The sequence below is a fragment of the Lontra canadensis genome, unplaced genomic scaffold, assembly GCF_010015895.1.
Source record: "Lontra canadensis isolate GAN:19392208 unplaced genomic scaffold, GSC_riverotter_1.0 scaffold30, whole genome shotgun sequence".
NCBI classification, from domain to species: Eukaryota; Metazoa; Chordata; class Mammalia; order Carnivora; family Mustelidae; genus Lontra; species Lontra canadensis.
The window spans coordinates 12,319,255-12,344,102 of record NW_022631024.1 but is presented as its reverse complement, the minus strand read 5'-3'; the positions used below and the strand labels follow the sequence as shown (position 1 = coordinate 12,344,102).

Below are 24,848 nucleotides of genomic sequence, written 5' to 3'. Positions count from 1 at the left end.
ACTTGAATTTTTGTATTCTGTGCAATCTACATTTCCTAACTCGTGGGTGCAAGTGTGTGTGTGTGTGTGTGTGTGTGTGTGTGTGTGTGTTTGGGGACTCAGTGAGGATTATCTGGATTGTGAGATTATGGGATATTTTTTAACATTTTCTTTATTAAAAAACCTAATAAATGGTAGCATATTTTAAAAAGCAATACACAAAGCAAAAGCTATTAGGAATACCAAGATAAATTTAGCAAAATCACAATCTTAATAGGATACCTTAATATTATTGCATCGCTTTGTCAAATCAAGTAGCAAAAAGAAATAAAAATACGGAAGCTATGAATAACTTCATTAATAAGGTTATTTACTAGATATATTTCAAAATCTATAATGTACAGACATAGAATACATAATCTTAAACGTTGCACCTAGCATTTTTTAAAAAAATGAAACACTTTTCTAGCCCGCAAAGGAAATGTAAGCCACATGAGGGCAGAGAACACAACGGTCCTGTCACCACTGATTCTCAGTGCCTAACACTGTGGCTGACATAATGTCAGCGCTCAATAAATATTTATTATAGGAAGAAGGCTATATTTTCAAACCTAAATGCAATAAAATAAGAAGTTGAGGAGGAAAGTTTGAACAAATCAAAAGATCAAAGCATTTGGAATACAAAAGAAACTCTTCCTCAAATAATCTTTAAAGTCAATATAATATTGACTGCAACTCCAGAGAATTTTCGTGGAAATTTACAAGCTGATTCTAAAATTAATATGGAAGAGCAAATGCACACACATTTATCGAATAAACATTAAACATAATGTTTGTGTTCATCTATAAGATTCATAAGTTTGCAAATTAAAATGGTGAGAAATTAAAATGGTGTGACATTGGTACAGGAGAAATCAACAGGTAAGAGAACTGAGTAGAGTTCACATATATCCTATCCATTGATTTATTAATCTAAATAAGATGCCATATCAAATGGGTGAGGAAGTTATATACCCCTTGACATATGAAAAAATAAAAGTAAATCCTTACCTCACACTATCCATAAGGAAAATTTTCCAGTGGATGAAAGTCCTAAAGCAAAACACAAAACAATTGTGTGAGGAGAAATACAGGAGATTGTATGATCAACCTGGGAAACTTCTTAAATAATGCACGAAACCCAAAAGCCATAAATGCAACATTTAGTAAAGCTGACTACTCTATAAGCCATAAGTCTTGCAAATCGTTAAGAAAAAGACAAACTAGAATAGGAAATGGACAAAGACTATGAACAGGCAATTCACAGAAAAGGAAATGCAAATGGGCAGTAATCATATCCTAAAAGATGTTTCATTTTACTAGTAATCAGGATGAAATGCAAAGTAAAATAAAGGAACAATTTACAACGACGAGTTCAGCAAATTTTTTTCAAGATCGATTATAACAAGTGTTGACAGGATGGGGGTAAAAGATTTATACAGTATGCGAGGAATAAAAAATGTATATGAAAATGTATATAGAATGGCATTCCCACTTTGAAGGGCATTTAGGCAGCATCAAAATGAAAAAATGCATATTCTATATGACAACACCACAACTTTGCTTCTTATAGAAATCCTGGCATGCATTCCTAAGGCAGCTAGTACGTGATTTTGACTGCAACATTCCCTTTAATAGCAAAATCTGGAAATAATCTTAGCGTCCAAGTGAAATGTGGTTGAATAAAGTATATTAAATCCATACTATGCAATAAACTGCAACAGTGAAAATCAGTTTGATGCATAGATACTGACAGGAAAGATGTTTATTACTGATAGAAAAAGAAAGATACAGAAGAGCATATACAATAGGATACTCTATATGTTAAAAAAAATCCACAGCAAAACTGTATTTTCTCTAAGTGCTATACATAAATGCCAAAAAATCGGAACTGCCACTCAATATGGCAAAGTGAAATAATGCGGTGCCCCTTTCTGCTCTCATCTAGAATCTTCCTAGAAATTCTATATAAAATATTCCACAAAATTTTCAAAACACAGACCTATTCAATCTCTCTTTCTGTCACACACACACACACACACACACACACATAAATACACATAAATGAAAATGCTCAGATATGAGAAATCAAGAGGGATGTTTTCAAAAACCAGAGCTGTAGATGTGCAAACTAAAGTTCACTAGCCCTGAGGTGAGAGACCAGACATTAAATAGATAATTAATTTGGAGAAGTCTTGAAACAATGTAGAACTATATTTCTAGACAAAATAACATGCATAGTGTGGGAGAGAGTGGTCATCAAATCCCTGGACAGGTTAGGAGAAGGGTGTGATTTACCGACTAACTTGGACTTTGGTAATTCAAGCGTGAGTTATAAGAATTTAAGCTTATCATCTAAAAGCAGAGAAATAGATGCTAGAACTTCCAAACCACTGGAGGAGAACAAAGGAAGCGAGGGAATAAAGGAATCTGATCCATCACATACAAGGCAGAAAATAGGAGCAGGGAGAGAATAAAAAAAGAGAAAGCATAGGAAACAGCACAAGATGGTCGGAATACATGTTAGTATTAAAAGTAAATATAAGTGGACCAACTCTGTCAATTAAAAGACAAAGATGCTTAGACTGGGGAAGAAAAAAGAGAACAGCTATAAGCAGTGTAGATTATGTCTCAGAAAGACTGAATATAAAAGAACAGAAAATGCTAAATCAGAGAAATTTAATTAAAAAATAACTTAGAAAGTGGTGTAGCTATATTAACATCCGGCAAAATAGATTTTGAGGCAAAAGTAGAGATAAACAGTGATGTTACATAATGATACAAAACAATTAAGGGAAAAGATATAAGAATCTTGGGGCATCTGGGTGGCTCAGTCGGTTAAGTCTCCGACTCTTGATTTTGGCTTGAGTTTTGATCTCAGGGTCGTGATAGCAAGCCGCACGTTGGGCTCTATGATGCGTATGGAGCCTGCTTAAGATTCTTTCTCTCCCTCTCTCTCTCTGCCCCCCCTAAAAAACCCAAAAACATTTAAGAATCTTAAACTTGTGTGCACCTAACAACAACCTCAAAATTTTGTACAGCCAAACATGGCTGGAATTATAAGGAAAAGCAGACACATCCACAATCACAAAGGGAGATGTTTAATGAACTCTCCCTCATATACATGTCAAGCAGATGAAAAATAAAATGAGTAAAGATAAGGAAAACTTGAACAATACAGTTAACAAGCCTGAATGTGTAAATCTGTTTAGCACCCTGTACTTAAAATTTAGAGATAAATCAATCTTTTTTTAAAAAAAGATTTTATTTATTTATTTGACAGAGATCACAAGTAGGAAGAGAGGGGGAAGCAGGCTCCCTGCTGAGCAGAGAGCCAGATGAGGGACTCAATCCCAGGACCCTGAGATCATAATCTGAGCTGAAGGCAGAGGCTTAACCCATTGAGCCACCCAGGAGCCCCTAAATTAATCTTTTCAAGCATCTATGGAACAGTTATAAAAATAACCAAAAGCTAGACCAGACTAGTCTTTGAAAACTCCAAGACATGCAGATCATATACTCTGACAACAAATAAAATTAAAAATAAATTACAAATAGATGGCTAACACACCCCATTTAGAAAATTTAAAAAAAATAAAAATACTATATTTTAAAAATATGGAAAGCAATATTGAAAGAAGAAAGTGCTTTAAAAAGATGGAAAATCACCACGTTAAGCATCCAATCTAGTAGTTAGCAAAAAAGTAACTAAGTAAACTCAACGGACAATGATAAAAATGAGAACAAAGAAAACAGAGATCAATTATCTATCAATTAAATTAACAGGAGACCGGAGGGGCACCTGAGTGGCTCAGTCGGTTAAGCATCTACCTTCAGATCAGGTGCTGATTCCAGGGTCCTGGGAGTCCCACATCGGACTCCCTGCTCTGTAGGGAGCCTGCTTCTCTGCTTCGCCTTCTGCCTCTCCCTCTGTGTGGTCTTTCTCTCAAATAAATAAATAAATCTTTAAAAAAATTAACAGTAGAGAAGATTTTTTAAGCCCCTCAATCAGTTCTTCGCAAAGACTAATATACGAACCTCTACCACGATTTATCAAGAAAAAAGAGAGAGAAGGCACAAATAAACAATATTAAGAATGAGCAGCAGGGGGACAAAACTTCAGACATAATAAATCATAGGAGGACAGTGCAAAAAGTTTATAACAATGAATTAAAAATGTGAACAATTTCATAGATAAGTGTAATTTATAAAAGTGATACAAGAAAAAAGAAACAACCTGAATGGAGTTTTAATCACTAATAAAATGGTATCCATATTTTAGAATCATCCACAAAAACAAAACAAAACAAAATCATCCAACACCGATGATTCTATAGGTGATTTACCAAAACTTCAAGGAATAGAAAATCCTTATTCTTTACAACATGTTTTAGTGAATGGGGGAAAAAATGGGAAAGCTCCTTAACACATTTTATGAAGGAGGGACAACCTTAATACCAAAACAGACAAGGAAGCTACACGGACTGCCTGTTGTAAGACATGTGAACATAGATATAAATATCTAAATATTAAACAAATTGAGCAATGAGTGAAAAATAGAGCAAGACATTATAACAAGCAGAGATTATTTGAGGCAAGCATAGATAGTTTAGCACTTAAAAATATTAATGTAATTAGCCCAGTAATATATATATATATAGTTTTAAATTTTATTTATTTTTTAAGTAATCTCTACACCCAATGTGGGGCTCAAACCTACGACTCCAAGACCAAGTGTTGAATGCTCCACTGACTGAGCCAACCAGAAGCCCCATAGCCCAGTAATACTAAAACAAACAAACAAACAAAAATTATCATCTCAATATATGTGGGGAAAAGCACGTGATAAAATTGAATACTTATTTATGAAAAGTTACCTAGGAAATAGAAAGGAGCTTATCTGGTCTCGTAAAGGGTATGTATTGGTCAAAGGGCATAAAGTTCCAGCTATAAGATGAGTAAGTTCTGGGGCAGGTAAAGCATGGTGACTGAATAATTCTGTATTGTACATATGTAAGTTGCTAAGAGCGTAAATCTTAAACATTCTCACAACGACCACCACCATCACCACAACGAAACTGGTAATTATGTGAGGTGAGGTGAGGATGTACTAACTAACCTTGTTATGACAATCATTTTGTAATATATACATATAGTAAATCATCCCACGGTACAACTTAAACTTGCATGATATAGATGTCAATCATATCTAAATAAAGCTGGAAAAAAATAAGGTAAAAAAAAAGTTTCAACATACTTGATAGTACTGAAGAGTGAAAAGCATTTCTGTGAAATTCAGAAAGAAGCAAAAAAAGACCACTATCACCACCTGTATTCAATATTAGACAAATACAATTGAGGAGGCCAAAGACGAAAGACATATGGATTAGAAATGACAGAACTGTCATTATTCCCAGATTTAAAAATCATTGCGTATGTTTGAAAAAATTCCAGGAAAATCTACCAACACACTATCAGAAGAATAGAGTTCCTCAAGCCTGCTAAATACAAATCATATATATAAAAATTGACTGCATTCCTATCCAGTAGGAGCAGTTAAAAAGTGTAATTCAAAAAGAAGACAACATTCGCCATGACAACATCCGTAAGATGCATAAGAACTTTGAAAATCATAAAAACTTCCCTGAAGGACATAAAAGGCTCAATGCAGAGATAACTAATTCATGTTAGTGGATGCAAAGACTTGATATCACAAAGATGGCAATTGTGTCTAAACTGAAGGACAGATTTGACACAGTGTCATTCCAAAACATCAAGGGAATTCTCCATGGAACTCGATAAGCAGATCCCAAAGTATTTATGGAATTATAAAGGGTCAAGAAGAGCTTTTTTCCCAGTGTGTGTGTAAGGTAATGTAATCTCCGATGTATTCTTCTGCCGGATATGAAGACTTACTCTGAAGCTAGAGTAACTAAAATAACGTGGCATTAGTGCCAGGACAGACAAATAGGTCAAAAGAACAGTGGAGAGAGCCTGGAAACTGAGCCACATGTATACGGGACCAGCACAAATGAGTGACTAAAGAATGGACTGTTCAATAAATGATGCCAAAATACAGGATAATGGAATGATGGAATTAGAATATTGCTATTTTCCAAGATCTGATGAAGCAATGGATCTAGGCACATCAATGGTTGTTAATATCCCAAATATGTGATGTTAGACATTATATACCTGCTAATGGAAATGCACAGAATCTTGGACAAAGTATTCTTGCCAAATGTCATACCTGAATATCACCAGGTCTCTAAACTAACTGTTTATAGGTAACATCAAGACAGAGGAACATGTTGAATGGTACCACCACAAATATACACTTAGGAAAACTTAGAATGTGGGAATCTGTACAGAACCAACAGTCTAGTTTCTTCAATAAATAAATCTCAAGCCGGGGTGGGGAGAGGAAGGAGATATCCAAGTATTAAAATAGACTTAAGAAAATTCAATCAACAGCAATATATGGAATTTACTTGGATTCTGACTCAAACCAACTGCAAAAAGAAAATTATGGTTTGTAGAAATCTGTTTATTGGTATTAAGGAATTAATGTTTTTTAGACATAATAATGTTATTGTGGCTCAAAAGAGACCTGATCTTTTAAAGATTCATGCTGAAATATTTACAGATGAAATTATATGATGTCTGACTTTGCTTTAAAATAATTCGTGAGAGGGAATGATTGGTGCCATGGATGAAACAAGATTGGCAATGAAATGAGCATTCATGGATGATTAAGGATATGAGGTTTATTATCCTGTTTTCTGTTTATGTTTGAAATTTTTTCAAGTAAAGAGTTCAAAAAGGGAAAAATAATGCTGGAATTACTACTGTCCATACGAGGAAAAGACAAAATAAAATTCCTAATAATTCCATATAAAAATTATACATCATATAAAAAATTAATTCCAGATGTATTGAAGACAAATTATAAATTGAAAGTATGTTGAAACTTTTAGAAATAAACACAGGAACATGTGTATATGACATGAGAGTGGAAAGGATTTCTTAAGCAAGAAAGAAAAAGTACAAACCAGAAAGGTAAACATTAATAAACTTGAGTACATAAAAATAAGGTATTTGCACACAATAAATGATACTATAAACAAAGTGAAAACAGAGCATAGGCTGGGAAAATTATCTGCAACAAAATATTAGTGTCCACAATATATAATGAAATATATATATAATTTGTAGAAACAAATCAATGAGGGGGGAAAAGGGACAAAGGCTATGTACAGGGACTCTGAAGTGAAAACCTCAATAGTAAATAAATAAATGAAAAGCTCTGCAACCTCAGAGGTAATCAAGAAAATTAACTAAAGCGACAACAAGATATGTTTTGTATCCATCCACTGGCAAAATTTAAAAATCAGATGGTACCTAATGATGGGAGGGTGCAAGGAAACAAGCACTTTTACAGAACATGCTGCTGGTGGGAAAGTATACTGGTATGATCACACTGGAGAGATTTTGATACTACTGGATCTAGTATGGTGGAAAGTGCCATTTCCACATCCAAATATCTAACCTAGATAAATCTTCCCTGGTGTACCTGAGAAGACATGGATATAAATGTTTATCATGTGCTATATGTTATTGTTTAAAAATGGAAACTACTGCACCTTGGAAGGGAAACAGGCAAAAAAGGGCAAACAATGGAATACTAGTAAGCAGATAAAATGAAAACTCGCCTATGTGTATCAACCTGAGTAAATTGCAAAATCTTTTAAAAAGTTATAGATGGTATGCTACGGTTCATGTACACTGAAGAACACACAGAATAATTTTGTGTATTGTTTGTGGTTATATGTTGATGTTGTAAACATATATGGATGGGTGGTGTCCTTGGGGGGAGAAGGGGAAGGAAGGGATGGATAGGAGGACTTCCAAACTCTGACAATGGTAAAATGAATATGTTACATCCTTTTCTGCACCTTTCTGTATATTTAAGATATTTCATAATTAAGATTCTTTTTTAAAGAAAATGCATTGGCTTAATATCCTCCAAACATTATCCTTGTCGCACATTAATTAAAGATGATACGATTTTTCTATCTGGGAAGCCCCAGCTAATTAACTGAAAAATACTTACAACTAATAAGAAACAGTGGCTATCTCTAGGGGCAGAATAATCGACATACTTTCACTTTCTAATCTTTTAAATTGTTTGAATTTTAAAATGATGAACATGTATGACTTTTATATTCAGAAACAATAATGATAGTTGAATTTTCAAAATTAAGTAAGGTGGAAGGGTAAAATGTCAAAAAAACGAGCATTTGGGAAGGCGGCCATTAGTAAAATAAATGTGGCAGCAATAAAAATTTGAAGTAATATTGGAATAAAAATACAATTCAAGGGAGCAAAACAAATTATTAAATAGCAAAAAAAGAAGTACAGACATATGAAGAGAACCACACAACTTGACGTAAAGGGAGATGTGAATGAGAAATGTACAAGAATAAGTGAGAAATGTTCCAGAATGAGAAGAGTTGATACATACTACAGAAATGAATTCATTCTAATCATTTTATTTTTATAAAACTGCATTTTCTACTTAATGGCAATTAATGAAAATATTTCCATGTCTCTAAATATTTTGCAGAAGTTCTTGGGCTCAACCGCATGGACTCCTAGGGAATCTGAGGGTCCTTAAACTCACTGAATTAAATGCAAACTTTTCTGCATGTACGAATCCTTCTGGAGAGTACTCACAGCTTTTGAGAGATACTGAAGTAGTCCATTCCAAAGAAATCCAAGAGCCACTACTACTGGTTATTTTTTTGGTAACCGCTTTATTGGATATAATTCACCTATCAAACAATTTACCCACAACGTGTACACTTTGGTGCCTTTTAGTATATTCAGAGTTGTGTGACCACCACCACAATCAATTCTAGAACGTTTCAACTGGACCCTTTGCAACCACTCTTCCAAATACCCCATCACCCCCAGCCCTAAGCAACCAACCACTTTCTCTGCAGATTTGCCTTTTCTAGATATTTCATATAAATAAAAGCACACAATGTGTGCTCTATTGTGACTGGCTTCTTTCACTTATCATGGTGCTGTCCGAATTCATCCAAGAAGGAGCAGGTGACAACACTTCCTTACTTAGAGCCCAGTAACATTCGATTGCCTGGATCTATCACATTTTCTTTATTCATTCATCAGTCGATGGGCATTTGGGCTGTTCCCACCATTTGGCTACTATGAATAATGCTGCCTTGGATATTTCTGTAAAGCTTTTATAGGAGCATTATTTTCGTATGATCAACAGCCATCTGTATGTTTTCTGTCAACCATTTTTTTAGATTTGTATTTCTCAACACTTTCTCAGTATCAACCCTGAAAGGGTTGAAAATTTTGCTTTCATTAATTACTACAATTATTTTCTTATAGTTTAGATTATTACAATTAATGAGTTTGTTTAATCAACCAATTAAAAATTTAATTTCATTTCTTCCTATCAACAGGAATTAAATACTAAGGAATAAGACTAATTCTTCAGAGTTGAGCTCTGGATGGCCACAAACCATTGTAATAGCTGAGATACTCTGCTCCCCAAGAAACAATTTTTTGCCCTCTTGAGGACCATAGGACATATATTGAGAATGCGTGTTTTAGAGCCTGTGCACATTTTTCCTCTATGGGGCTGTCTTTCTATTCTTTTCATTTTTTAGGAATACTTCATATGTTAGAGAACCTGACTCTTTGTGATGAGTACCAAATCATTTCCCCCAATCTGTAGTTTCTAGGAATTTAGCTTCTAATGATTTTTGTCTTACAGATTTTTTAAAATGTAGTTGAATTTATCAATCATTTTATGGCTTCTAGAAAGGCATTTGCCATTCCAAGATCAATTCTGCCCAGATTATAAAAAAACATTCTCCTATGGTTTATGGTTTTGCTTTCTGTTTAAACCTCTGATCTACCTGAAATTATTGTATAAGGCACAAACCAGGGATCCAACTTTTCCCCCCAGATGACCATCTAGTTATCTCAAGACATATTACTGAATGATCAGTTCCCCTCCCACTGATCTGAAATGCCACCTCTATCATACACTAAGCTACAGTGCGTATTTGGGAAAATTCTGAACTTTTATCTGTATGGAACTTATGAACTTCTATGAGTGGATCCGTCTATACAAATAAGTAACCTTCCTACACTGTTCCAATATCTGGTGCCCTATTTCTCCCTAATTTCTTGACATTTAAAAAATTGGTTTCCTATTTTGATTTGTTCATTTTTATGTGAATTTTAGAATCAGCTGGTTTCATTAAGTAATACTGTTGGCATTTTAGTGGGAACCCATTACACTGTAAATTAATTTTAAAAGAACTGTCATCTTTGAGTCTTCCTACCCAAGAACATGAGATAAGTTTCCATGTTTAAAGTCATCATTTGTGAGCCTCTGTATTTCAAAGTTTTAGTCACATATATATCACATATTTCTCACTATGATAAAATACTCAATATTTTAAGTATCAAGAAAGTGGTATATAAATGCTCTTGATTCTTCTTTTAATTTTGTACCCAACAATATTATTGAACTATCTTATTTTTGTAATAGTTTTTCAACTGAGTCTCTTGGGTTATAGCTATACAATCACATCATCCCACCATATCATCTGCAAATAAAGATAATTTAATGTCTCAGTTTCTTATTTTCATACCTCTAATATCTTTCTTTAATTACACTGGTTATTTCTGCCACAACAATGCTAAATAATAATCCTATATTATTATATATAATATTTACATATATATAAATATTATTATATTGGACATTTGTTTTACCCTGACTTTAATGGGAATGCTTTTAGTGTTTTCCCCATTAAGCATAACGCTGGCTTATGCATTGAGATGAATCTATTTTTATGTTAAAGAAGTAGCTATCTCTTCCTATTTTATTAAATGCTTTATAATTAAGAATAGATATTGAACTTTGTCAAATGTCTTTTCAGTGTTTGTGGAGATGACCTTGTGATCTTTCTCCTTAGACCTATTAATATAGTAGATTCTATTAATAGATATTTTACCAACATTTTATTATGAAATTTTTCAAACATATACCAAATTTGAAAGAATGTTGCACTGAACAAGCATGTTATCTACGCCCTACATTCTACCATTAACTTTACTATTCTTGTTTCATTGCACAAATAGATGTTTTACAATATTGATTTTCATCAATTTTAACTAATTCTATTAGAACTTACAATATTGAACCATTCTGGTATGCTGTATTAAACACTTGGTCATAGTGTATTAGTTTAGTTTTGTTTTTAAGCATGGTTGTATTTTGTTTGCTATTATTTTAATTTGGACTTTTGTATCAATATTCACAAATGTATGCATATGTGATACGTATGGGCATGGGTGGGTCTCTGGTGCTTCACAAAACAATCTGGACGTTCAAAAAAATTTCAGGTCCCAGAACACTTTAAATGGCGTTGGAATTATCCAGCACTTAAAAAAATCGGTAGAATTCCCCTGGAAAACTCTCTGGGACAGTTTATTTTTCCAAGAAGGTGTGTAAATCTTTGGTGGCATTTTCTGTTTCTTTTATGGAAATTTGTGGGTTTATTATTTCTTTCTCCTCTGGAGTCAATTTTGACCAATCATGTTTTTTCTAAGAAAAATATCATTTCTTCTAGTTTCCAAACTTATTTGCATAAAGTTGAACAAAGTATGTCTTACAATGTTCATTTGTGTTTATTTCCCAACTGTCATGATTGTTCTGTGTAGTTTTATTTTCTCTGTTATCAAACCACAGATACATTCTTCTTTTTTTCCCCAAAGGACTAGGACCTGGATTTAGCAACGCTATTTTTTTTTCCTCTTTTCTAATTCCTTGATGTCCCCCTTTTTTTTTTTTAATTTCTTTCTCCTGACTTTTTAAGGTTTAACTTTAATTTCTTGAGCTAAACATGATGCACTTTTGTTCATTCTTTCTTTATCACTAATATACATATTCAAAAGCTATCAATATTCCTCTGGGCACTGTTTTACCTCTCACAGATCTGACAGATAGGATTTTCACTATCCCTATTTTCTAACACTTTGAAGTTTGAGGTTTGATTTCTTCTAGACCTAAGAACTGTTTGCACGTTCTGCCTAAATTTCATAGGCAGAAAAAAATTTGCATGTGAATATTGTTAATTTTTAGTTTTATTGCATTCTGATCAGAGAATGTTATCTCACTATTCCTATCTTTGTTTTCTTTTTGAATTAACACACAGTCAACTTCGTGAGTCAACAGAAGCACCTTAAAGTAATGCACAATCACTGTTTTTAATGGTTGGTCAGTGTAATTACATATCAGACTTATCTCAATAGTTACATTTTTAGGTGTTTTATATTATTACTTTTTATGTATATGTCATGAACTCAGAGAAGTGAATTAAAGCTTCTTCTTACCAATTTGTCTCTGTTTCTTCTTGCATCTCCTTGGTGCTAGGTACATAGATATGCGTAACTGTTTTCATTATGAATTGTAGAATTTGACATTATAAATGTCTCATCTTTGTATATTCATCTTTTTATATGGCTGATTTCACGTGTGTTTGTGTATACATGTATATATATCTGATACATATATATCAGACTATTGATGGACCCAGAGCCCCCAAATCTCTAGAACATTTGCATACCCCAAGGAAGAATACCTCAACCTTGGTGGGCTCTGGACAAGCAGATTAGATTAGAGAATTATCTTAAAGAGCAAGGCCCACAGAGCTCTAGGAAACTCAGCGATAGAGGCAGTAAGCCTTTCTGACAAAGGCTTCATTCTGAGAAATGAAATAACAAAACAAAAAACCAGTTACACAGACAGTTACCCAGACTGCTATGTAAGCCTTTCATGGTAACAACTAAAAATGTAGGGAAAGCCACTTGGCCCATCTGTGCTCCATTCTACAGAAACCTTCTCCTATGAATCTAGGAAATGACATCTTTTTCATTTAAGAAACAAAAGAGAAATATAACTCCAAACAGAGGCTTTTACAGGGGGAAAAAAAGAGAAATAAATGAAATACTATCTTGTAGACAAAGAGAAGACAAGTGAACACAAAGCTAAATGGATTGAGAGCAATTAAGAACATGGGATTAGCTCTGAAAGAGCAGCATGGGCCAGAAATAGAAGAGCTCAGATACAGGATGGCCAGACAACAGGGAGATTATTAAAAATCTGGTGCAACTGGAGAACAAAGACAAGAAAATCACAATTCTGAAATGAGGATTAAATTAGAAGGAACAAAGGGGCCCTTGGATGGTTTAGTCGATTAAGTGTCCAACTCTTGATCTCAACTCGGGTCATGATCGTAGGGTTGTAAGATTGAGTCCTGTGTTGGGCTCCACATTGGACATGAACCCTACTTTAAAAGAGAAAGAGACAGACAGGAAGAATAAATTGGAAGGACTACAAGGGAGAATAAACACTGAGACAGGAACAGTTAGGGAGACAGAGGATATAAAATAGACTAGTGAAGAAAATCAAACAGAAACAAAGAAAGAGATAAAAGGGATTGAGAGAAAGTGGTCTAGAAGTCAGGCAAAGGAGATCCAACATATGTATAATTGAAGGCGCTAAAGAATAAAGCCTAAACAATTAACAGAGAAAGTACTCACTTAGAAACTGAATTAAAATATATATATTTTGGACTAGAATTAGATTTGAATCTAAAAATTTAAAGCGCACACATGTGCATACACACACACACACACACACACACACACACAGTCCCATGATAATTATCTAGAATGGTCAATACTGACAGTTAGCTTAGTGATACTACCATTCCTTAAGGATGAAATAAAAACCCTTTAGGCACCCACCTAAAAAGTCCAAGTGACTTCTATGCAAAAGAAAAATCAGGATAGCATCAAGATTTGAGACAGTAACATTTTATGTTTTCAAAATGGAGCAATATTTAAAAAAAAATATTTAAGGGAGACAAAAGGGACACAGATTTTTTTTTTAAGATTTTATTTATTTATTTGACAGAGATCACAAGCAGGCAGAGAGGCAGGCAGAGAGAGAGGGAGGAAGCAGGCTCCCCACTGAGCAGAGAGCCTGATGCGGGGCTCGATCCCAGGACCCTGGGATCATGACCTGAGCCGAAGGCAAAGGCTTTAACCCACTGAGCCACCCAGGTGCCCCAGGGACACAGATTTTATATCCAAGCAAGCCTTTCTTCAAGTGTAAAGGCTACCAAATAGTTGTGAACACGCAAGATCCATGCACTGTGGGTCTGCTTGAATTCTGTGCTCACAGGGCATCACAAATGCTGTACTCAAATGGGGCAGCAAGGTACTGGCAGATGTTCATATTGTGTATTTCTCCTCTGCCCATGTATGCGATCCCCTGCTCATTGGACTCAACTCACAAAACAGAGATAAAATTATTAATAGAATCTCAAAACAGCAAAAGCAGAGCATGAAGCAGAGCCCTGTGTGATTGTACAGGTTACACACTCATGAAACCATCTCTGGGTGACATGCAGTGTCCAGTAAGCCAGATCCCTTCCAACTTGTCTCCCTCCTCTGTTTTTTTCCTACAATCTTTCTCTATACTGGAGTCAGTGGTATTTCTAAGACAGAATTCACATCCAGCTCCTGCTCATCACACCCCTTCCCACTGCTCTCTTTGCCTTCATGGTAATATTCATTCAAAGTGGACCTGCCCCCTTTTCTCCTCTCCTCCCTTCCTCTCCTGCCCCACAGCCACACTCCAGGGCCTGCTCAAACCAAACCCAGCATCACGTATCCAGAACTGAATCCCAGTTCTGCACTTTACCTCCCAGATTACTCTTTCTCCAGTTTCCCCAGCTCAGGAACCAGCACTTCTATCTGGTTGTAGAAACCCTGAGGTCATACTTGACCATTCTTCTCCCTCAAGCCCCACATTTATCAAGCCCTACATTTAATCTACGCTGCCTTTCAGGAATCATCTCTTGAACATTTTCATGTCTATGCCCTTGACATTCTTGCCCATTTGTCCTTCCTTTTCATCTACCTTGCAGCTGTCTCTCCTGGAAGCAACCCATTCTCCTCACTCACACCTAGCATGGAAGCCTACAGGAAAGAATGCCACAGTCACAAAGACTGGTGACTCTAATAAATCAAGGTCTCTAAATTCATATGGGCTCACAGTCTCTTCCTTCTGTCTTTCCAGAGGACACAGGGAATCTTCCCCTAAGATTACTATCTCACTAGAAATTAACACTTCAAAGCAATTAAAAGAGAGTTAAGGTGTCCCATATGCTTGGAAACTGTAACAGTTAACATTTACATAGCACTTGCTTTATGCAGCCATGTTCTGTGGTGGTCTTTACATGAGCTGATATTCACTTCAATGTTGAATGTCAGTTATAGAAGTGAAAAAAGTGAGCAACATAGGGCTTAAGTGACTTGCCCAAGGTCAAACAGCTAGTGAATAGCTCAGCAAGGATTCAAACCCAGGCAGACAGGCTCCAGGGCTCCTAGACTTTACCATGGTACTTAAGAGATCAGTATTTATCAGTATTTATTCCAGTATTTAGAAACAGATGCTAATAAAAACGTACTTGTCAAAACTATGGACACAGCTAAGAAACAGTTAATTGGACTTTATGGCATCAATATCAAGAAGCAGGAAAATGGAAAGGGACAAAACAGCACAAACTGAATACGGAAAGAATTAATATAAAGATATTAATATAAAGATATTAATTAATTAATTAATTAATATAATTAATATAAAGATATTAATCACTCATCAATGAAAGAGTGAAGAAAAAAGCAGAGATGAACCAAACCAAATATTTTTCTTGAAAAACATAACAAAACAACATTAAATAGCAAGATAGAACTACTATCTACCTAATAAGAATAAAAGAGTGGGGCACCTGGGTGTCTCAGTGGGTTAAGCCTCTGTCTTTGGTTCAGGTCATGATCCCAGAGTCCTGGGATCGAGCCCCACATCAGGCCCTCTGCTCAGCAGGGAGCCTGCTTCCTCCTCTCTCTGCCTGCCTCTCTGCCTACTTGTGATCTCTGTCCGTCAAATAAATAAATAAAATCTTAAAAAAAAAAAAGAGTATTGTGACTCTTTTCTAACAAATTCAATAACCTATATGAGATACTTGAACATATAACAACATATAAAATGCTGAAATTTGTGCAAGAGACAGCGAGCTTAAATAGATATGTAAATAGACTCGAACAAATAAATACTAAGAAAAATAAAACTGGTCATCAAGTATCTTCTTTCTCCACCCCACCCCACCCCACAACAATCCAAGGCCCAGATGGTTTTTTGAGAGAGTACAGATGGTTTTATACAGGTGCCGCATATGAATCCCACGAAACTTCTAAGGGACAGTTATTTTCCATTTTATTCAAGTTGTTCCAGAAAACAGAGAAATAGCAAACTCTGCCCAGCTAATCCTATGGGGCTAATATAATCCTGCTTCTAAAACCAGATAGGAACTAGGCAAAAAGGAAAACTGTAGGCCTATATTACTTACAAGCAGATGCAAAAATCCTAAACAAAACATTGCTAACTGGGGGCGCCTGGGTGGCTCTGTCAGTTAAGCGTCCAGCTCTGGATTTCGGCTCAGGGTTGTGAGATCGAGCCCAGCATCGGGCTCTGTGTTGGGCTTGGAGCCTACTTAAGATGCTTTCTCTCCCTCTGTCCTTCCCCCCCACCGCTTTCACTCACTCTCTCAAAATAAATAAATAAATAAATAAATAAAATCGCTAACTGAATCCAAAGTATTAAAAATACATTAAAAATGTATTAGAAATAATACATAATATTCAAGGAATTCATGGATAGTTCAGCATCAGAAAACTTCCATTTAATTCAAAGTTAACAGAGGGAGAGAAATAATGTATGATAATCTAAATTGGTCATTTTATAAGAATCAGAACATTTTTATGATTAAAAAAATTGCTTAAAACTTGAAGTGGAAAAAATTGTATTTAATTTGATAAGCTCTCTACATCCCCAAAAAAGTAATATACATAACAGAAAAATTTTAGGTATATATATCTTCATATCATGGACAAAAACAAGATGGCCCTAATAATATCTCATACTGTTTAATAAAGTATTAGAAATTCTAATTAACACCATAAGGAAATAAGATTGTGAAGTTTGGAAGGGAAGACCTAAAACTGTCATTATTTATAGATGTGACTAACTTATCTAGATAGGCACCAACAGAATTAACAGACCAATTATTAGAACAAGAAAATTCAGCTAAAATTGCTCAGACATGAGATTCACTTACAAAAATCAATATTTTCCTACACCAGCGACAGCCAACTAGAAAATGTAATAAAAAAATGAAATACCAGGATGTAATAAATACAGTATGTAATAAAAGAAATCATAAATAGAACAAAGTACAATAAAAAAGTCACATCACAATTGCAACAAAAATTACTTATCAGAGAATTAAACCAAGAACTTATAAGGACCTCCATGAACTGAACTTTAAAACTTGAATCAACTGACAAACTTTGGAGAGGATGACTTAATATTAAAACCAAGTCAACTCTCCCCAGACTAATGAAGAAATTCACTGCAATCCCCTTCGTAAGTACAATTCTATGTATAAGTGGGAGTATATGTGTATGTTCTTTGAAAAGGAAACTTGGTAAATCTACACTGAAAATTATGTGGACTCATGGAAGATACATGAAGAACAAAGTCAACTTTCAAAAACAAAACAAAACAGCAAAGAGGGGATGACTTTCCCTACCAAACAGTACTTTAAAAAAAGCCTCCTGCAGAGCTGGCACAAGAACAGAAAACATATCGATGCAGAAACACAGAGAACTCCAAGACCTACCTACATAAGCCTGGGAACTTAACAGAGGTAAAGGAGATGGGAAGAGGATGGATGATTTTAGACTAGTGAAAAATGGCTCTCTCTACTAAGCAAATTATAACCAAATCCCTGTTTATCCTCATGCATGAGGGGAGGGCATGCTTTAAGTAAACTAAAGATCTAAATGTGAAAGCTAAAAATCATAGGGCTAACAGAAACAAATGTGGGAGGCTCTCTCTGGGTTCAGGGAAAAGCAAGGAGGCTTACTTATCAACACTTGAAAAGCACAAACCATCATGCACAAATTTGCTGGATTTGATTACATCAAAATTAAGAAGTAGTGTTTAATAAAAAAAATAACATGGGCCAATTAAGAGTCAGATGATAGGATTGAGATTTTTTTCAAAGTCTAAAACTGACAAGGGATTAACATCTAGAATATACAAGGAACTCTGTAAAGCGATACTAAGAGGGCATCAAGTCCAATAGAAAAATGGGCAAATGATATGACAGGCAATTTACAGAAAAAGAAACCCCGAAAGCTAATAAGCACATGAAGTGATGCTCAAACTCATTAGCAGTCAAAGAAATGCAAATTAAAACAAGATAGCACTTTACACCTTTAGACTGGCAAAAACTAGAAAGCTGGGTAATACCAATTAATGGCAGAAATGAGGAAGATAGGATCCCTCACACATGGCCAATGGGAGTGTAAATTGGTAAAGCCTCTTTGGAGAGTCGACCCATAGTACTTATGCAAATTGAGCACACACACACTGCAGGATCCACGGGAATTCTAACATATGTGCACAATGGGAAATCTACACAGATGCTTGCTGCAGGTTTGTGGGAGGACGGCGGTACCCTGAGTTGGCCCTCACTGTTATTATGAAGCAAAGGATCATAAGGACACATAGTGACATGGATAGATCTTAAAAACAGTTAGTATTACACAGTACATACAGCTTACATAAACTGTAAATACATACATGCCCCCCCCACGGTGTGCACGTGTCTTTCCAAAACCTGCAGCAGACGAGCCACATTTGTCTTGTCCGTCCATATCAGCACGAAGTCACTGATGTGATGATCTCTTATTATTACATTGACCTAATGGGATCTTTTGTATAATGTGGAAGCAATCCAGATCAACTCGGACTATTGTACGGCAGAGGATGGGAGAGTTAAGACAGCCTTGGGACAAGACGATGAAACTACAAACAACTACGGCTGCCCTGTTTTAGACCATCTTTTCTGATTGGAATAGAGAAGAATGTGTTCCCCAAACCCGTGGCTGCACCCTAGGTATCTGAGGATCTGGGAATGAATCTGCTCAGGCACGATACCACACCCAAGAGGGCAGCTGCCATCCCCACCTCGGTGAATGGAAAGTGGAACGAGGCTCTTTTGGGGACGAGGGGAGGCCTCCATGACGAGTTCAACTCAGTGCGTGGGAAGACAACACAGGCCAGGCAAGTCCAGGGCTGTCTGCTGACGGAGCGTGCACCTGATGGCTTCTCTTCTATTTGTGAAGAACTGCCTTTTACACTTCTCATTATTTGGGGGAGAATTTTCCCAAATCTTTGTTCCTTAAAAATGTCATTTTCGAAGGCCACGCCATAATCCATCCTGTGGAAATGTACAGTTCATTTGGCCAATCCCCTGCTGTTGGCCGGGCGGGGGGGGGGGGGGGGGGGGGCACCCCCTGGGGCAAAAGGCATCAGCCCCATCCACGGGGGGCCAATGGCTTTCAGCACTTCTGCTCCATGGAAGCCTGGCTCTCCCTGCTCTGTGGTCCTCTTTTGGGAGCTTCTCCAGCACAGCTCTGTCTATGTGAACCCCACCTCCACCTCGCCCACCTGAAACAAGCCTGGCAGCGGGGTGGAGGTTGGGGTTCCCCAGCACTGTCCCTGCATGGCTGTGCACATCCAGTGAATCCGTAAACCCAGAAAGTCACTATACACGCATACAGACACACACACACAGTACAAATACCCACTCAGCACTTCTTTTAAAGACTTTTTTTTTAAAGATTTTATTTATTTGACAGACAGAAATCACAAGTAGGCAGAGGCAGGCAGAGAGAGAGGGGGAAGCAGGCTCCCCACTGAGCAGAGAGCCCGATGTGGGGCTCGATCCCAGGACCCTGAGATCATGACCTGAGCCGAAGGCAGAGGCTTTAACCCACTGAGCCACCCAGGCACCCCCACTCAGCACTTCTTAAAGACACAAATGTTTATCCACAGACACACCAGAGCACACAAACCATTGTGAACCCAGAGACCATCCAAATATACAGACACCTGCACAGATGTACACACACTCACATAATATATACATGTATATGATGACACACGGGTACACAGATATCCCAATCCACCCCCACCCCAAACCCACTATTCCCAGAACCTTCTCCATCCTGGCTGAGGGTGATTCTCTCCTTCTGGTTTCTCAAGCCAGAAATCTTGGGAGTCATCCCCGACTGCACTCTCTCACCCTGTATCCCAATCCGTCAGGACATCTTGTTTCCAGGACTTTCCCCAAATATCCATAATAAACCACTTCTCACCACCTCTAGCCTTACCATGGACCACTGGACTACCTGGGCTAGGCTCCTAACTGGCTTCCCTACTCTGCCTTTGCCCCAGAGACTATTCTGAAAGCACCACTGTGATCCTTTAAAAAAGCTGGTTAGAAAACACCACACTCAAAAAAAAAAAAAAAGAAAACACCACACTCAGAACCCTACAAAGACTCCACATTTCACCCACAACTAAAAGCCAAGTCCCTAGGAGAGAGTCAAGGATTCTGTGAACTGACCCCCATCGCCTGGCTCACACAGAGTCCCTTATAACTCTCTCTTACTCACTCCACCTCTTTGCTCATCCTTGAACTTGGCCCTGTGTTCCCACCTTGGGGCCCTTACGCTGGCTGACCCCCTTCCCTGGCCCATGTGACGTAATACATAATTTTCAAGAACTGTTTAGGTCTATCATCTACTGTCTGTCTCTGTTAGAATGAAAGCTGCATGAAGATACCACCTTTATTTTGTTCCCTGAAGGACAAAGAGAGAGTGGCACGACAGGTGCTTGGTACGTATCTGCTGAATGAGAGAACGAACGCGTCATGCGCACATGCTCACACACACCGTCCCCACAAACACACGCCCACGTGTGCACGCTGCTAAACACACATGCTCAGACTCTCAGGCCCTGACCTGGGAACCACGTATATTCTGAGACCCCCTGACACATAGGCAGACATTCAGTACACACACGTGTACACACACACATTCACACAGGCATCGAGCACACACAGAAAATACATGCTGTTCCAGCCACCTACTGCCACCTAGAAAACTACCCCAAACTTGGTGGCGTGAAGCAACCATCTGACTATGCTCCCAGCCTCTGTGGGGGTGGCTCGTCACTGCTCCGCCATGACAAGAGCCTCAGCTGGAAAGAATCAAAAGGCTAGAGACACCTTCACTCCCATGTCTGGCCCCTGGCCTGAGATGACCTCCATGGCTGGTGTCCTGGGCCATCTCTCTCCCTCCCAAGGTCTCCGGGTCTCTCTATGAGGCCTCTCTAGCAAGGGGGTCCAGGAGCCAGTGGTTTCTGAGATGGCAGCTCAGGACTCCAAGAGTGACTGTTCTTAGGGGCAAGGTGCGTGCTGCAAGGCCTTGTATGACTTCGCCTTGGAAATCACACCATGTCCCCTCTGCCACATTCATGTAGTTAAAGCAGTCACAGGCCTTCCCAGATTCAGGTGGCAGAGGACAGAGACCCCCACCTCTTGATGGGAGAAATGTGAAGAAAGAAATGTGACCCTATATTAAAATCGCCACACATGTGCACATATAGGGACGATTACACACACACACACACACACACACACATACACACACCCCTATGCACACACATACACACAATACACACCTATACACAGACATAACCATGCATACAGTCTTAGGTCTTGTCCTCAGAACCTCTGCTCTGAGAGCAAACTTCGAAAAATATGTATGTGTGTTTGAACACGCATGTAATATGGACCCAGTCACACAAATACACCCACAGTCACATCCAGGTACACATGTGTGTACTCACATGCATATGCACACATGCTTGTGGTCACAGGCCCTGCCCTGGCAGTGTCCGCTCCCATAACTGTAGCCGCACCTGCTTGCTCCTTGCCCCGTGCAGGGGGCCAGGATGGGCCGGAGAGCCTCGGCTGGTTATGGGGTGCGCCTTCTCTCCTCAGCACCCTCTCCTCGCGGCTGGGGCCTGGCAAGAAGGAAAACAAATAACCTTGCAGTGTTTAAATAAGCAAAGTTTTGTGCAAAGCAGAGGTTAATGTCCTTTATTGTTCAATGTCATGTTTATGGTGGATTGGTGGAGGGAAAAATGTGATTAATTGCCCCGAAGCCCACGGATCTACAATTATTTGGTTGTTGTGAACAAATAAAGGACTACAGTATTCATCATATTCAAATGAGGCAGCAGAATAAATGATGGCGGGCCGGGTAGGAACAAAACCTAGGCGTGTTCCCGCACAATCGGAAGGCGACTGGCACCTTGTCAACCAGACGCAGGGTGGTGGCGGGAGCCGAACCCGTTTGTCTCTGTACCGCCAGCAAGGGTTGGACTGACCCTGCAGGTGCCGGCGTTAATTCATGTCACACCTCGCGCCTCCATCCTTCGTGGTATGAAAACCAGGCGCCAATTTTGTAATAAAGACTTGTTTCCGACGAGGCCCAGTTTGGGGCGGGGGCACAGATCTTCATTAAAGCCCCTTTTCCCGGGCCACGCTCGTTACAGAGCACAGGTACTGGCTAAATGTGTCCGATCATTCATCATGATTTTGCCCTCCACTTTGTCACAGCGTGGGGATTTAAGGAAGATAGATGGTACAAGATGTTGTCTCCTCCACAGACGCTTTCTGCTCTGGTAAGTGTGTCCGATGCAGAATTATTTTGCCACTTTATTATTTCCTAGTGAGTGTTTGTCAGAGCTTCGCCTCTTGGAAGGAGCGAGTTGTTTCCTGTCACTCAGGGATGTCTCGGGAGCCATGATGCTTGGCTGGGCTTGCCAGCCAGCTGGAACCTGGGCAGGGTCCCCAGGCAAGGCTGGTGGGGGGGGGTGGTCCTGGGAGTCTGGGCCACAGGGCGAACATCAAATCCAACAGAAATAAGGGAGGGGGGCAGGCTTTAGGAGAAGGTGGGGCACAGGGGCTTTGGATATGCTGGGTTGGGGGAGTATAGGGGGCATATTTCAGGATCTGGCCTGGCTGTAGGCCAGCCCGCTGGACAGGGAGCTGTTCAAACTAGTGTCCAAAGGGCTGTAAGAGCTTGGCCTTGAGCTGAGCCAGCTGGAGAGGGTATGGGCAAGGCTGGGGCCCTGCGGGGCTGCTGATGGCCTTAGAGCAGTGTGGCCAATTCTGGTACCCACTGCTGGCACCAGATGAGCTTCCTGCCCCAATCAGGATGGCTGAGAGGCCATGATGTGACCAGGAGGGGTGCCAGGTGGGTGAAGATCACAGTGTGAAGCCCAAAGTCCAGCCCAGAGCCCAGGGAACTCTTGGGAATATGGAACTTCATTCAGGGCAGTGCTGAGCCTCAGAGGGGAGGGCCCTGGAATCTGAGAGCGAATCTGACCCCAGGGAGAAAGTAGGGAATCTGGGGATCACCAGTCCGTCCTGTGGTCCTTCCTCCCTTGTGTTTGCTTTGCAAGGGTCTCTCCACTGACCCCATCCTCCTGGGTACCCGCTTCCCAGTGACTTCCCACGACTCTTGCCTGGGCCGAGGATGATCAGCCTGTCTCAGCCTCTCCAGCACACAGGAGTGAAATCTACTTTGTTTTTGCTCCCCGCCCCCCCTCCCCTGGTCTGATTGGTGAATCCAGGAGGAATGCGCCCCAGAGGTTTTGGGGCAACACAGAACCAATCCAAGAAGAGCCCAAGCAGAGATACCTGGGGCACAGGAACCTATGTGAGGGCGCCCACCTTTCTCTGGCACCCAGATATCACTGCCACAGTCCACCTTGCTAATGTGTAGATATCTCTCCCTCCTCAAAGTCTCTCCCGAGGCCGCATGATGTAGGATAAAGAGCTCAGTCTGAGAATCCGGCAAGCCTGGACCCAAAGCACTAACTTGCCATGATGTTATTTTTAAGTCTCTGTCTTCCCAACTGTAAAATGGAGACAATGAGATGACGCTCCCCTTGGAAGGTCTTGCCATGGATCCTGGCACGTTCTGTCAACCCCGATGTCCCCTCCCTGCCTTCTCTCTCTGGTTGCTGGCTGCTAGGAGTCCCATTCCCCTCTGACCTGTCTCCCCTGGGCCTGGGCTTCCTGGTTGGCATCCAGGGTGTCCGCAGGTGAGGCAGCCTACCTCATCAGCCGGTGGCTGCTCTTCTGTCCTCGGCACTCCGCCGTCCACCCATCCTCAACAGCCCCAGAGGAAATCTGTTTGAAGCCACTAACTCCCCGGCCCTTCCCCACCCCTCCTCCAGGCCCTAGCTGAGCCCTGGGACACAGTGCCTGCCCTGGGAGAAGGGGATAAAAAGGATAGGGAGTTGGATGTGAGCAGACGTTACTCCAAACACACGTGGCCGCCGCCGGTCTCAGGCCAAAAGTCCCAGGTGATGGGTATTCACTTACCGAGCCCCGACTTCGGTTGGACCCGCTGCGCCTCGCTTACGCCGCTCCGCAGCGCCGGGCGGGAAGCGCGGTCCTGGAAGCGCCGTCCTCACCCCCACTTTGCAGCTGAGCAAACTGAGTCCGCAGACGCAGGGACGCGCTCGAGATCTCGCAGGGAGAGATTCGAACTCGCGAGGCTTCTGGCGTCTTAATCCCGTGATTGCGGCCCGCAGATAGGCTCGCCGACCAACGGCCGCGATTGACAGGCACTGCATCCAATCAGAACCCAGCCCCGTCCCGGCTCAGGTTTTTCCTTCCCCGCCCACTTACAAGCGCCTGGCTCCCCATTCC

General features: G+C 39.5%; 1 long non-coding RNA gene across 1 annotated transcript; it reads right to left on the bottom strand.

The window, feature by feature from the left end:
* Positions 1-1,032: 1,032 nt before the first annotated feature.
* On the bottom strand, positions 1,033-24,554 carry LOC116872856. Its single transcript, XR_004383693.1, has 3 exons — positions 24,519-24,554; positions 22,040-22,144; positions 1,033-1,071 (listed from the first exon to the last, which is right to left on the bottom strand). It is a non-coding gene; the product is annotated as an uncharacterized LOC116872856 (long non-coding RNA).
* Between the last annotated feature and the right edge of the window lie 294 nt (positions 24,555-24,848).